The sequence below is a fragment of the Rhinolophus sinicus genome, linkage group LG04 (assembly GCF_036562045.2).
Source record: "Rhinolophus sinicus isolate RSC01 linkage group LG04, ASM3656204v1, whole genome shotgun sequence".
Taxonomy (NCBI): domain Eukaryota; kingdom Metazoa; phylum Chordata; class Mammalia; order Chiroptera; family Rhinolophidae; genus Rhinolophus; species Rhinolophus sinicus.
In genome coordinates, this window is record NC_133754.1 from 119,571,611 (window position 1) to 119,586,500 (window position 14,890).

The 14,890-nt window shown below is 44.5% G+C and overlaps 1 protein-coding gene across 4 annotated transcripts in view; it reads left to right on the forward strand.

The window, feature by feature from the left end:
- The window catches only part of MOB3B (MOB kinase activator 3B), a 179,509-nt gene that overhangs the window by 31,066 nt on the left and 133,553 nt on the right, over nt 1–14,890 (forward strand). Inside the window, exon 1 of one of the 4 annotated variants that reach the window (XM_019736288.2) lies at nt 2,535–2,616. The exons of 2 other annotated variants lie outside the window; for them this stretch is intronic. The gene's annotated coding sequence lies outside the window, so the exon portion shown is untranslated. Of the gene's footprint in view, nt 1–2,534; nt 2,617–14,711; nt 14,731–14,890 lie in introns of those variants that run through there. One more of the 4 variants, XM_019736286.2, reaches the window with a different exon arrangement.

Here is a 14,890-nt window from a genome sequence, read left to right on the forward strand (position 1 = left end):
TCATGAAAGCAATGAATGTGTTTTTTGTTTTTTCGTTTGTTTGTTTTTCAACTCTTAATTACTCAGAAAACCTATAAACTGGAGTAGCATTGAGGATTAAAGCTGTTCCAGGCCTTAGAAGAGAATCTATGCTAGTTATAATAATATATTGCCAACATGATTGTTTTGTAAGAGACGTTGTCCCTTTGAGATATTGGGAACTATACTTACTATTCCCAAGGACAGAAGTCTCCACTTGAGAGAAGGGAGTTCTGGATCTTTCTTTTTCATGTTAGAGTAAAGGGAACTCTTGAAACTTTATATTTCTAGAGTGAATGTCCAAGATTGATCTTTCTTGATGGTTCTTTTGCCTGAATATCAAGCTCAATAACCTACTCAATCCCAACAACACTCATAATATGTGAAGTTCACCTAGTCGTTAAGAAATACAAAGTTCAGACCCGTTTGGACTTTGACACATAAACCAATAGCAATTTCCCTGAATGTCATTCGTTCACCACATTCATGGTTGAATTGAAGGATCCACTTATTGACTCATAACTGAATTGCGTGCAGCATCGTCTTGGGGCCCTGACGATGGGCTCCTTCCCTCAGGGAGCCCGCAGCCCAGTGGAGCAGACAGGAGACTTCTGGGAGTGTGGTGAGAGCTACAGTGGAAGCGCACCGCTTGTGTTCAGGCATGGGGATGGAGTCGGTAAGGCTGCCTCAGAGTCTGTCCCATCTCCCGCAGCTTCCTTTATTTTATTTGAATTTATGACTGTTTTGCCCTAGGGCCTTGCTACTCCTATTAAGGCACGAAGGACAGCAGACTCTGCATCGCTAGCAGTTTGTTAGAAATGCAGCATCTCAGACCCCATCCATACCTGCCTGGTGAATCATAACTTGCATTTTCATAGGATCCAACTTTTGTGATCCAAACTCCTCAGATGTGGGTGGGGGAGGGACACCACTACAAGTGCCTGTTCTTTGAGAATGAGCAGAGAGGGCCCCCTCTTGATCAACGGGCGTTGGACGAATTTAGTAATAATAGCTCCCTTTTGTGGGTGTCTGTTGCCTGCCAGTGTGGCTGCTAAGTGACTTAAATATATGATCGTACTCATGTCTCTCTACAACCTGCAAGAAAGGAACACTTATCCCCATTTTGCGCATTAGAAAGCAGAAGCTCACAGAGACTGACGGATCCGTCCAAGGCTATGTAGCAAAGTGATAGCTGAGCCAGAATGTAAGCCCAGGACTGCTCCTTTCCAAAGCCGTGCTCTTTCCACTGCAGCATTCACACCGACTCCAAGCCCTGGGACACATCCTCAGAGCTCGCTTTATACTTAGTTCCCTTTGTGTGTCAATTTTGTATTAGAAATTGAGTACACGAAACCCAAATAGTCTAGAACTGGAGTTAGTTCTCTTCTGCCCCAGAGAAAATTAATAATTGCTCTAAACTTGCTAGCATGATGCCTGGGAGCTGTCAGTTCCAGATACCGGTTTGGTTAGTGGTTGAATGCCATTGGTCTGCTTATTTGTAGTGCTAGATATGAGATGAATTACTTTTCTGAAAATCGTCCAGGTATCTCCACCTTAGGGGTCATTTAGGCAGCATTTGGCTGGCAGACTATGTGCCAGATACCTGCTGCGCCTTAAGAGACCATTTCTTTGCTATTGGATATATTTTACTCAGGGAATGCTTTTTGAATCAGTTTTTTAAAGTATTTTTTTTTGTGTGGTTTTTTTTTTAACTCATGGGATCTGTTTTTCTTTTCAGTTTTTTTCTGTTCAATTAAGGGAAAACTATGACATTTTATGATTATTGTAACAAGTGTGAACATTATGAAGATATATGAGAAAAAGTTAATCTCTGCCCTCATTTTCCTTCTCATTTCCTTCCTCCCACTTCCTCCACAGACTGGCTTCTATTGTTCCACACCTTTCTCCTTCCTCATGCAAACGCACACAAATAGATACGTGCATATACAGGGTTTTCAGTTTTACAAAAAATACTCTGCAATTTGCTTTTAATGTGCCACGAACAAGCCTCCCTCCACTCTCAAATCTCATTTACAGAATTCTTTTTTCTTCACTAAAAGGGTTCTCAATTTGACTTGTGGGAGGGAATGAGAAGACTGTTTTCCATGTAGGTATCTCAGACTGGAGCTTGAGATGTACTTATAAAGGTGGGGATGCCAAGTAAAAGGTGCTCATAAAATATTAAAATGTGTATATTGACCTTTAAGGAATCATCTATCAAATCTGGAACATAGAAAAAGAATGGTTGATTCTGATATATCTTTTTTTTCCCCGCTCTCCAAAACTAAGCAGCTGATTGACAGCAACTATTTTGGGGAAGAAAATAAGCCTCATTCTGGCAAAATTGTCGTGGGGCCTAAAATATCCTAAAAGTTTGCTGCACTCTTTTCTCCGTGGGTGTTGCTGTACTCTCTTGCGTAATTTCAAAGCCATCCCATTATTTGAAAGCAAAACATTTTCTTTCGTAATAAACAGCATGAATATACTTCTGTTTTCTCATTTTCTAACCTTGTGCTTTACGTGGAATCGGCACCAAATCCCTCAGCATGAAGGCGTCAGTTTTGTATTTTGACAGCAGAGATAGCCTCAAATGAACAGGTATAAATAATATATCTCATACTTTTTAGTTACGGACTGCATGTTAATTTTGTCCATACTATAGAATTATCTTATTCATGTGATGAAATTATATGTATATATATGAGGAGTTTAAAAGTGTAAAGTACTAGGAACGTTTGTTGCAATTATTATCACTATTATTATTGTCTTCCTTTGCCTTGATATACTTTTTTTTCGAAATTGGAAAAAAAAAGGCTCTATGGTGTATTATTTGGGGCTTTGATAAACAATCTTTTTGTTCCGGTTGTTGTCATTGTTGTTATAATCTACCTTCTCCTTCACTTTTCTGTGCTTCCATCTGGCATCCCCTCGAGCTTCCCATTGTGCCCACAGCATCTGATGGCATTTATTTAAAGTGATTCTAGTTTCACATGGCTCTATTTCATTGGAAATAAAGGCATCGTGGTCCAGTGCAAAGAGCGCTGGAAGGACACTCAAGAAACCTGGTTAGGTGGCCTTGGAGCTATTTCACTTGGGAACCTTAGTGCAAGTCAGGTAAGCTCTGTAGACTTCCTTTCCCACCCCTCCCTCTCATTCCTGAGCCACAGCAGCTTCTTCCCCAACAGATAAAGTGCTTTCTGCCTTTTCGTGTCTCCCACCAGACAACCTCCTACTCATCTTTAAATGACCACGTTCAAATCTCATCTCCTATGGGAAGCTTTTCTGGAGTCTCTCTCTTAAATATTATTAGTTACTTCTTCCTCTTTAAGCAGACTCATAATTCTGCTAACACTCAAGATAATATTAATGTATTATTGTGGTTTTGTGTGTGTGTGTGTGTGTGTGTGTGTGTCTATCTATAAACCTCCCTCACTAAACCGTGAGCACCTTGGTGGCAGTGACTGGTGTCTCATTCATCTTTGTCCCCCCCAGGGCATAGAAATTGCCTGACGCAAAGTAGGTTTTGTATCCCTGTTACTCACTCCTCAGTTCCCAAAAAAGGAAATAGATTCTTTTCTTATCTGATGTGATGGTTCACTCCCTGGCGGCCTATGTGTGCTTTTCCTTGCAGCTCTGGCACCCTGCAAGCTACCCTCCATCCCTCATCCCCACCTCGCTCCCACCCACAGTTTGCATTCATCTCCCGCTTAGGGAAATCCATGCCTCCCCACCTCCAGTTTAAACCACACTCGACACCAGCAACACTGCCGTTCTCTCTTCCCATGCCGAGAGAAATGAGCTTAGTGGTTTTGAAAACTGTCAAGGCAAGAGTGGCTTGAGTTAAAGATGAGGGAGTTAATCCCCACTGCACTTGTTTTTGATTTAAGTCCATTTTACTGCTTTTAAGAGTGAGCGCCCAGGATTAGCAGCTGCTGGGTATAGGTCTAAGGTCCAACCAAAGCCTTTGCAGAGGCACCTGCTGCTTTCAGAACTGCCTGGGAGTGAGGGAATCCCCCACACAAAAAGGCTTCTGTTGGATTTCTAGCCTTCAAAGCTTAAATGACAAGGGAAGAAAACCAAAAGTGAAAGGGGAGGATGACCCAGGAGAAGTAAAAGGGAATGCTCTTAACAAAAAGCTGTGCTGTGGCAAAGAGTATGTATGAACATGAAACACTGGTGAAAAGCTGGAAAACAAGCCTAAAATGGCTGGATAGAAAACCTGGTGGCAACATAGAAATTTTCCAAACCGAGACTGAGAACCATAGTTGTCTAACCCCCCTCCCCCCGCCAACCAGACGGCATCGTTTGAAACATCACGTCTGGCTTTTTCAGTCTGTGTAAGTTACCAGTCTTTCCAGAATAAGTAGGAACAATTCTGAGCCCCTGCCATGGGATGGTTATAACCTTATACCAGTCCTTCTCTCAGCCCTGGCATGAGATAAGTGGGCACAGACAGCCTGGAAATGTACATTTGGTAAATAAGCCTCACTTACCCCCAGTGTGGACCGGTGTCGCCGTGTGCTGCTGGCTACACAAAGGAATCTCCCCTGTGACTGAGTCAGTGCTACTCAATGTTGTGTCATGAACCCTCCGTAGATGTGATGCCAATCCTGAATCTCTGTGTAAAGAAAATGTTTTTACAGTTAGTTCACTATGATATTCGCTGGGCTGAATATCCAGCTGAGTTAGGTAGTATGGTAAGTTCTGAGTCACGTACTCTTGCTGCTACTACAGCAGCTGTCACACTGAAAGAGCTAAATGCAGGGAGATTTTGTGTTTATTCTGCCTCTTGCTCTCCCTCCTGTGCTTCTCACGGTTATAGCATAATAGGAAACCCATTGGTAAGGGAGCTTGGGAAAATCCTTTGCAGACTTCCAGTCTCAGGGACAATACAGAGCTGAGCCTAGGAGGGCAGGTGTGAGACTCAGAGACAGCAGATAGTTCTGTGGATAAATATGGCATACTTCCTGGGACCTGAGCTGATGTAAAAAAGGATCTGAAAAAGCTAGAGTGATGGTGAAAGGAAGACCTAGGAACTGCAAGCTTCAGCAGTGTTGTGAGGGGTCACAGATGTATTCGGTGTGCCCTGCTCAGGCCTTCTCACTTGCCAGTTCTCACTTGCCAGTCCTTATGCATTGGAAACTCCTCCCGCTCTGGCAAGCTGTGCTGCGTCCCTGTCCCTCTAGTCTCTGTGCACAGGTATCTTCCTCAAAGAAGCATTCCTGGGCCACCATCTAAACTAGCTCTTGCCCCATTGTCTTCTCTTGTAGCAGTGTTCTTTTCATTCTTAGCACACAGCACAATTTGTTACTGTATATCGTGCGTGTGTGTGTGTGTGTGTGTGTGTGTGTGTGTTTAATGGCTTCTCCCCCACCAGACTCTAAGCCCATTAAGATAAGAATCATGACTGTTTTGTTCACCACAGCAAACCCAGCCTGACATAGCCGCTGCTCAAGAAATAGTGATTGGACAAATTAAATGTAGGTTTTGATGCTTTAATTGTAGCGGCTTGAATATCACCTCAGAGCATTCGCACTTATATGGTTAGCAATAGTTAATAGTAATAAGCAAGTGATAAATGTGTGTAGAAGTATTTGCCATGACTCTTATTGTTATTAATGTTTTATCAATATGTGGACTGGATGCCAAAAATATATCTGCTGAAACTGTCCACCTACTGGTCTAGAGCTTGGGTGAGTGGTATGTTTAAAAATAGTAGTGGCAAGTTCAGTTTTCCAGGGTGGTTTATGTGTCGTCAGAGTTAAAGGCCAGGAGTCAAGTTTCCACTAACTGAGGTGTCATGGTCACTGTCACTCTATGTCTCAGGGTCCTAGGCTAGCCCATCCAAGGTGGGTACCTGGACCTGGCTGTGTGGAGGTAGTTTACTGGCTGGTACCCTGGTGACCCTGATGCCTTGATATGAGTGCCTGCAGAAAAAGCCCAGGACGCATGGGATCCTTAGATCAGAGAGAGAGGGAGAGGGAGGGAAGGAGGGAGGGAGGAAGAAAGAGAGAGAGAGAGAGTGAGAGCCAGCTGAGGGGTTGATTTATGCAGGGCAGGTGCGTGGCTCTGGAGGTGAACCAGGTGAGCCGACCTGAAATGCAGCAGGAACGATGTCTGGAACAAACAGAAGGGAATCGTCCTGGCACCGCTGCCCATTGGAGCTTTTATGGTGGCCCTTTAACATGGATGAAGTGACTCCAAAGTTGAGGCCAACAGCAAATATTTGTCAAGTTCTTTACGGTTTTTATTTAAAATAGAAATAAGCTCAAAATAATGGACGTCAGTGTGTGCTCTGCCTATGGCTCCCCACCCATGAGCTTCGCTCAGGGAGAAATGTGCACTTCCTATGGTTTCCTGCCCCACCCGCTTTTTTGTTTTGCTTCATTTTGTTTTTAATAGTGGTCCACTATAACCGGAAGTACAGAGACTACCTTCTCAGCCCCCACCTGGTAGGCGGAAGACGGCCGTTGCAACCCTGGGAGACCTTTTTGGATCAAGGAGTCTGTGTAGGCTTTGACTAGCCCTTCCTTCCCCCTCCTCTCCCAATGAGTGGGGCTCTCTGAAGGGAGCCCTTAGGAAGGACCCCCCCATCACTTCTCTTTGCAGCCTGTCTTTAGACCAAGACAATCTTGATAGGTTGTTTTCAGAAGAGTATTCATTATGAAATGCAGGTAACATCTCTTACTTGGGACAGCCTTTCCCCAAAAAAACTTAGGCAGAACTTGGTCTGAACCCTAATTCCTGGTACTATGAATTCAACATGGCCCCTCACCGCTTCTCTGACCCTTCTTTTGTTCTCTGTCCCCCTCACCCCTGCTTTCCCCAACCCCCTCTTTTGCTTTTCTGTCCCTGCTCCTGAATTGTGCACCCTCCTTATTTATTTCTACTCAGAATCCAATCTGGACTCCTAGCCTTATCCTTTTTCTATTTCTACAAGAAATTCCATGGAAATCAGCATTTTCCTGGGTCTGTAGTTTCATTAATGATTTCATGAGAGGTGGGAGCAGTGGAGGGACCATATCAGCCATGACTGAGCTCTGCCATATCCGCCTGTATTGCTTTATGTCAGGGGTGCCCAAACTGTGGCCCGTGGGCCAACTGCGGCCCGAGATCCATTGTTAATTGGCCCGCAGCAAATTCCAAAAATATATTTAGTTTACTTAAATAAACCAGGTGAGGCAATACGTACTTCACCTCGAGTGAGTGGCCCGGCTGTTTGTGTATTTTACCGCATATGGCCCTTGGTGAAAACCGTTGAACAAAGTTTGGACACCCCTGCTTTATGTTCTACCAGCAATCTCTTTCCTCCAGCTGCACACGGGACCTGTCTTCATGACTTTGAGGCCCCGAGTCTTCTGCCCACACTTATACCGAACCTATCAACGTGCACCCACACGCCACATTAAATCTAAGTTTTGCTGCAGGAAATGAAAAGCATTTCTATAGTTTGGCCTTTGAAATTGACTATAAGTAACTCATTCAGTTTTGATTGGCTCAGATTTCTAAGGAGTTATATAGTTGTGTGTTCTTATAAAGTGAGAAAATTTAACCTACCAATTGTGTTCCTATAGAATAACATTGTTGAATATTAGATTTAACAATTAAGAAGGAAACATCATGTACTTGTAGACATGTACTTAAACATTTGGTGTTTTTTTTGTTGTTGTTTTTCTTTTTGTATTCTGGAAACAACTATCTATCATAAGCCTTCAAAGATTTATGTGCAGCCCATAAAGAGATTTGACCATAGGCATGGTAGCTGTGCTTTCCAGTAGATGAGACAGCTTCGGCAGGAGGCCTGTCCGCAGGCAAGACCTTGTAGGAAGGGTCAGTCCCATCATGGCTGCATTCCTAGCCAGGAGCGACCCCATCAGGCCTACAATTTACTCCTTGTGCCTTCTGGGATTATGATACACACAATTTTCTTTGTCTCATTACATATATTTTTGCAGAGCCCGGCTGAGTTCTAAAATAGCCATCTGGTGCATTCCGTATACAGGGGTTTCATCAGGAACCTCAAGCAACCTTTAGAGAATGCTTCACTGGGGAATGGATTTGGTTTGAAGTGTGGAAAGGAAGATGCAGGCATTCTGGCAGGGGCACGAGCCTGGGCAGAGGTGTGGAGGCAGGGGCTGGGCTTGGCCAGGTCTGAAAGACCGTAGAAGCCACGATGCACATGTGGGACCTTACCTCATAGGCCATGGGGAAGATATTCAAGACTGGCTCAAATGACAGACTCAGAGTAACAGAAGGTGAATAGACATTGATTCTTCTTCCCTTCTCTGCTCCTTCCTTTCAGGCATTTGTAACATCACTATTTTTATTAACAGCTAGATAAACCCAGGTGTCCGATGAGCCCCAGAGCTTGATGTAAGCAGAACTGATGGAACAAACATCCAAACATTATTTGGAGTTTTGAGTGACCACTGGTGTTCCATGTACTTTATGTCTGGATTATTCAGTGTTTTCCCCATCCTTTAATGGTAGGTCTCTTCAGCCAAATGATAAGGTTTGAACAGGGTGGAAATTACAGGGTAACACTAGACTTCTTTTCAAAATTTGCTCCAGATTTCAAAGTTCATTTTGAAGGGACTGTTGGCTATTGCCTGAGAGAAAGAGCTGCAGATCCTCAAAGAGCCTTTGCCAGGTTTTGTCATGAATCTCTTCCTTTCATCCTTTCCCTTGCCTCTCCAGCGTTTCCCAGAACAGGAAATAGCTGTGTGTCTCATAACAGACATGATTGGGAGGTTCTAACCAGCAGGTTAACACGTCATACCTGTCAGCATGGCAACTAGTTTAATAGTCTAGGGTATGCTGACCTGGGCTGTGCCATGAAAACTGTCATTGCCTTCACTTGTTTGCTGGCTTGGGTGAGGTTTATTCAGCCAGCCTTCATGAGAGAAATGAAAAAGTAGTAGCCAGGGCGGGAGAGGTAGGTTGGGCCAATGAGGACTAGGGAAACTCCACTTGAATCATTTTTTCTAAATCCTCAGGAGTTTCTGGTAGGCTGTGGAATAATGACGTGTACATTTATTTTATCATTAGTCAGAAAGCACCTGTACTTAAAGGTCCTCCTTATGTTTACTAGGATATGGTTGGAGGCAATGCAAATTCAGAATTACTTTATCTCCTTCCCACACAATCTGTGGTGGCTAATGAAATACACTCTAAACCTAGACTATTATTAAAAAATGACACAATTGGTGCTTCATGTCTATGGCTGCTCTCAGGTCAGGTGCCCCAGGTGAAATCTTAGACTACCTGGGCAGCTTCCCAAATGAATGCCAAGGTGCTCTCTTCCCTTACTCCTGTGAGCAAGGTGAGGTGGAGTGCAGAACTGAGGAGGATGCATGATCTCTGATGACCTTGAGGGAACATCTTGATGGGGTCCTGTGGGGACAGAACCCCAAAAAGCAGTTTCCAGGCTCTTGGCCTCACATAGACAGGTGCTGGCTCAGGTAGTAAATGGCCATCAACTGTGATTGCATGGCCATCAGCTGTGGCTAGTTGGCTGTCAGCTGTAACCAGTGAGCCATTGGCCCCTAATATAACTGCTGTGGCTACGCTAGCAGAGAGAGAAAAAAATGGGGGCTAGCAAGAAGATGGTGGCTGAGCTAGCAAGAGCGGATTGCAGAGAGGCGGATGCCGCCAGTGAGAATATAGTGGTATGACTCCCCCATCTATGGCTCCGTGGGTGTTCTTTTTGTCCTCACCATGTCCTGCGTTCTTATGTGGGGAGCGGGAGCAGAGACCCCGCAGGCCTCCCTGCACGACAGTTCCATCATCTACTTCCCCTGTTTGTGGCTAGCCCTCTGGGTGAAGGGACTGGAATTCCACCGCACTCTGCCCCCACTTTCCAGTTTCAGGTCCCCTGTGTCACCCCCCAGAAACCACGAGTCGCTCCTTGATTTGGACCAGTTTAGGGACCTAGCTCTCTGGGCAGCAGACCCATCTCTGCTTGTGATGCCAGCTTGGAAAGCTTCTCTTACTGGACATCTTGAAGGCCAAGGCCCTGCCTCCTTCCTGTCTGGGCCCTCCTGTGAGCTGTGCTTCTTGTCCCAGCACGACCCCACCCACCCCCCTTTTCTCTCCCAGAGGCCTACGCAGGTTGTGTTTAGAGTTCACAAGATTGCTCTGCAAGATGAGAAAAACGTGTGCTTGATTCAGGACAGCAAGCCCAGCCGGGTGGATTGCATTCCCTGCAGAAATGAGGATCCTAGCGTAGTGGATTTTCAAAGCTGAAATAAATCAGGGCTCCTTGGCCGTACTGCCCTGGTCTGTCAGGTTTTGTCTTTTTCTAGAAGCCATGCTGGGTTAGGGCAAATTAGACGAGACCAATTTAGGACCAGCTCATTGTATAATCACTTTATAGTCTGGGAACAGCCATCTTGTGATTAGAATATAAATATTTGCAAAGGTTTGTGTCTTGATCAGTTATGTAAAGGTCTGCATTTGAGATGTGCTAAAGTGGTCAGGATTTTTGTTTTTTTCTTTTAATATGACAGTCTTACTTGTCTTTGTGGAACTGTTTTTTCATCTTTAACTATATTTAGCCTTTGAACTTTTTTAATGAACTAAAGTTGGTGGAAGAAATGTTTGTGGTTATATACTTATCAGTGTTTTTATAGGTTCCTCTACTTCCTTATTCTAAAAGAAGTTTGAGTCATCTGGCACTTACATAAAAATCAAACACTGTCTAAATTTGGGGAGCTGCTTTTATTTATTTATTTATTTTAATAAAATGCAGTTTAAGGAGAGAGTAGGAGATAGCAAACACCTATTTTGGTCTCTTGCTGGGCGATTGCTGTTTTCCTACCGTGTTTCCCTGAAAATAAGACCGGGTCTTACATTAATTTTTGCTCCAAAAGGCGCATTAAAGCTTATGTTCAGGGGATGTCATCCTGAAAAATCATGCTAGGGCTTATTTTCCAGTTAGGTCTTATTTTTGGGGAAACATGGTAGGAATGATGAGACTGTTTCTGTTTTCCCCCTTCTTTCTCAGAACAAATAGAGGAAATCTCTAATGGAGGCTTTCTCAACAAGGCATATTGATGAATGTAGAATCTTAAATGAAAAAGAAGTCAGTAGATGTGGCTTCCTGGACTCTGTGCTTGGACCAGAAATAAAGCGACTCCTCGCCACAGGGGTTTGGCTCAGCCCAGCGCCAGCCCAGGCATTTGTTTTCCACACTTTGCTTGAGCAGCACACTTCTTTGGGCAAAATTCCGCAGGCCTTTGGAGGCTTGTAAGGGCTTTTTTTCCCCTCTTGTAGCTTTTATTGTTTTTAAGAAGAGTAGTGTCACCCTCACTTGTCATTAAAGAATAGTACGGGAAAAGTAAGTAAAACTACCCAAAAAATAAAACAGGAAAAACAAAAACCACTCCCCTAAATGAATAAAAACATTGACACCCATCATGCTTTTGTGGGGTAACTGTTTCCATGCAAGTTGGTTTAGAAACTATGAGAAGATTTTACTCTTTGATTTTTCTTTTTTATATTGTCTTCTATTTTTAACATTTTTGGCAAGTCTACCCATTGTGGTTACATAAGAAAATCAGAACGAAGACATGTGGTATTTAAAAAATACCCCTTGACTCAGGATGAGTTTTTCTGGCACTGCCCTGAGAATGCTCAAATTCCCATCATAAAATAACAGGTATAAATGTCCAGTTGGCACAGGCTTTTTGGCCATCTGCTCCGTGTGGTCCCTGAAGAAGCCTCCTCAACTGGAGTCCTGTCCCTTCAGTCTCCTTTGCCTCCTGGCTGGGGGGAGGTGGCAGCACATCAGACCTGCTGAGGGAAAGTCCGTGCAGTTCCTAGAGCCTGGGTGTGGTCAAAGCCAGTCTCATGGATTGATTAGCATTGCTCGGTGCTGAGTACCTACAGTGCGCCAGACCCACTGCTGACCTCTTTTTACCTGCTGCCAATATTTAAATTAATTAATTTTCCAATGACAGTTGATGTGCCATATTATCTTAGTTTCAGGGGTTCAACATAGTGATTAGACATTTCTATAACTTACGAAGTGAGTACCCTGGTAAGTCTAATACCCATCTGACACCATACATAGTTATTACAATATTACTGACTATAACAAAAGCTAATGTTTATTACAGACTTACCTTGTGCCTGGTGCTGTGTCAAATGCTTTATTTGGATAATGTCATTTAATTCTCACAACGAGAGAGATCATTTTATTATCTCCACTTTAGAGAAGAGGAAACTAAAGTCTAGCAGTGTTGCAGAATAAGCTCAAGAGACTGCAGCTCTGAAAATGATAGAGCTGGGAGTCAAACCCAGGTAGCCCGATTTCAGACTCTCTTACCTCACCACCAGTCTGAACAATACAGGGGCCAACAGACACAGAAGGCAGCAGTGGTTTGTAGAACTGGGCTGCCTGCCTGTGGTGCGGCTGGTAGACCAGCCCTCCTCCTCCCTAACGACTTTTCTGTCATTCTTCCTGCTGGAAATTCAGCTCTTCAGATGACCACATTTCCATCTGCCCATTCTCCTCCATAAATGACTATTGGCCATGGAGCTCTGCATATGCCAGGCCTGGTGTGTGAAGCTCCCCAGCTCAGGGAGTTCTTAAATGTTGGAATGTGTCAGTCAATCACCTACCTCCAAAGGTGAGGGGTGGGACCCTTAGGGTTAGCATGTTAAACAAGCCGCCAGGCAATCTTGGTTTTCCTGTCATTTCTGAGGCAGGTCCAGGGGGAGCTTGATGGTCAGTCAGCCAACGCATGGTTCAGAATGAGGAGGGGTTGTGTTTCTTTCTTCAGCAGCCTCTCACCTCTAGCACAGTCCCCAGAGCTCAAAAGGTGAAAAATGAAAAAGTGCAAATGGAAGACAGTGCTGGGGGAAGAGTGAAGAACTCAAGAAAAGCAAGTCAGACCCTCTTCATGTGTTTGGTAAGAAGCAAGGGTTCAACACGAGCACAGGAAAGAGCAAAACCAAAGCCAGATTAGGGCAGAGTCAGGAAAGAAGGCAAAGGGGTGGGCTGACCCCTCTCCTGAGTGGCGGTTCATGTGTGAAGCCTGCTTTGATGGACCTGCAGGGGTGGCCAGATGGGTGGGTGGGCCTTCATTATAGAAGGGCTAGAAGGTAGGGGAGAGGCGTGAGAATAGCATGATTCAGACTGTTTGGGTACAGCGGAAGGGTTACAGATTCCGAGATCTGGAACAAAGGAGAAACAAGAGTCTCTTCCTAGCAGTGAGGTCAGGAGAGGCTGCTTGGAGGTGGTGACAACTGCCCAGGATCTGAAGGCTGAAAGATGATTGCAGGCAGGTGGGCCAAGGAAAAGAAAGGGCCGAGGCAGAGATTTAGTCACTGACAGGCAATGGGCATTGGGAATCCAGGGAGCTGTCTGATTGATGGAGCCAAACCTGAAGGTCCACAGAGGAGTCTCAGTGGGTGTTGGCAAAGGGTAGACTATGAATGATGGTCTTTCTCCCTGCTTTAATCACAGAGGAGAGAATTGTTATCTGTTTTTATAAAATTGGGTCCTGCATAAGACTTCATTTGGGAAAAAAAGCTATGCGTTTTTGTGTGTGTGTGTTTTGTTTTGTTTTTAAGGCTTAAGAACCACCTATGGGATTAACAAAACTATATATGGCTTGTGTTGAAGTATTGAAAGAGATATCAGTGGTCAAGCTGGGGGCAGTTCTGAAGGGCATTTGGGTGTCAGGTTTGCTGAAGCACGTAAGAGATTCGCGGCTTCGTGGAAGAAACACTGGCGCTAAGGCTGAGGTTTTGCTACGAGCTCCCATCTGTCCTGTGGGCCTCACCTCATTTCCCGGGGCATTTGCTGTGGCTGTTTCTGGTTTTGTATTTAGTACATTAAGAGGCTGAATTGAATAATATGACTTTCAAGGGTTCTTCCTGCTATAAAATGCTATCAGCCATGCTCTCACTCTAGGCTCCCCTCACATCCAGGATCATGGCTTGTGGAGAATGAGTTTCACGGTTTTGTACAGGATGAGTGGGGGACACAGGTTAGGGGCCAAGACGCCTGCTGCCTCGTCCTGGTGTAAAGGGGTACAGAGAGAATGGGGTAGACGCAGCAGAGGCAGAAGCTGATGGATGGGTACCAAATTACAGAAGTCGAGTTTGCACTAAGTGAACTGATAGGATACATTTTCTTCTCATACTGGAGAAAAAACAATTCCCCAAACCGATTGACCTTCTTTCTCTCCCATCATTTTTCCTTTGAGGTATATTTTTAAAACATATTCTTTAAAAAAGCACGTAGGTAGAGGCCTTTGCTGCACCGTGCAAAGATGTTTCAAAGCTCTACCACGAATTTTTCAACATTCTTTTAAAGCAAGGCATGCTTCTAAAGGAGATGACTTTTCAGTGAATACTGGAAAATGAAACTGTGTGAGCTGTTTAGATTGGCCTAGGGAAGCACATGTCAGTGGCTGCTGTTGATCTTTGCATGAAGTATCTCTGTTTTCTGAGGTTTCTTTTGTCGAGTATGCCTCATCATGATTCCTGGAGCATGGCCCTCTCAGCGGGAGAAGGAACCGTTTATCTGTGCGGTATTTGATTAGCAGTAAGTTAGATACACAGTTCAACCACAAAATTTATGAGTTCCTCTTTGTGCTGAGCCCTCGGGTAGGTATTAGTGCTGCAGTGAAATCCAGGGTGCGATCCCGCCCTCACAGACTGATGGAGGGGCCAGACATGAGAGCGCAGAAATGCAGCAGGGTGAGTGGTCACGGTGTGAGTGTGACTGAGGTGCGTGTGAGATGTAAATATCACCGGAAGGGATGACTGCCAACCTCTCCTCCTTCCTCTCTTCTTCCTCTACCTCTCTCCTCACCCCCAGCCCCCTTTTTTTAACCTGAATTTTGAAGTTCGACCAGAG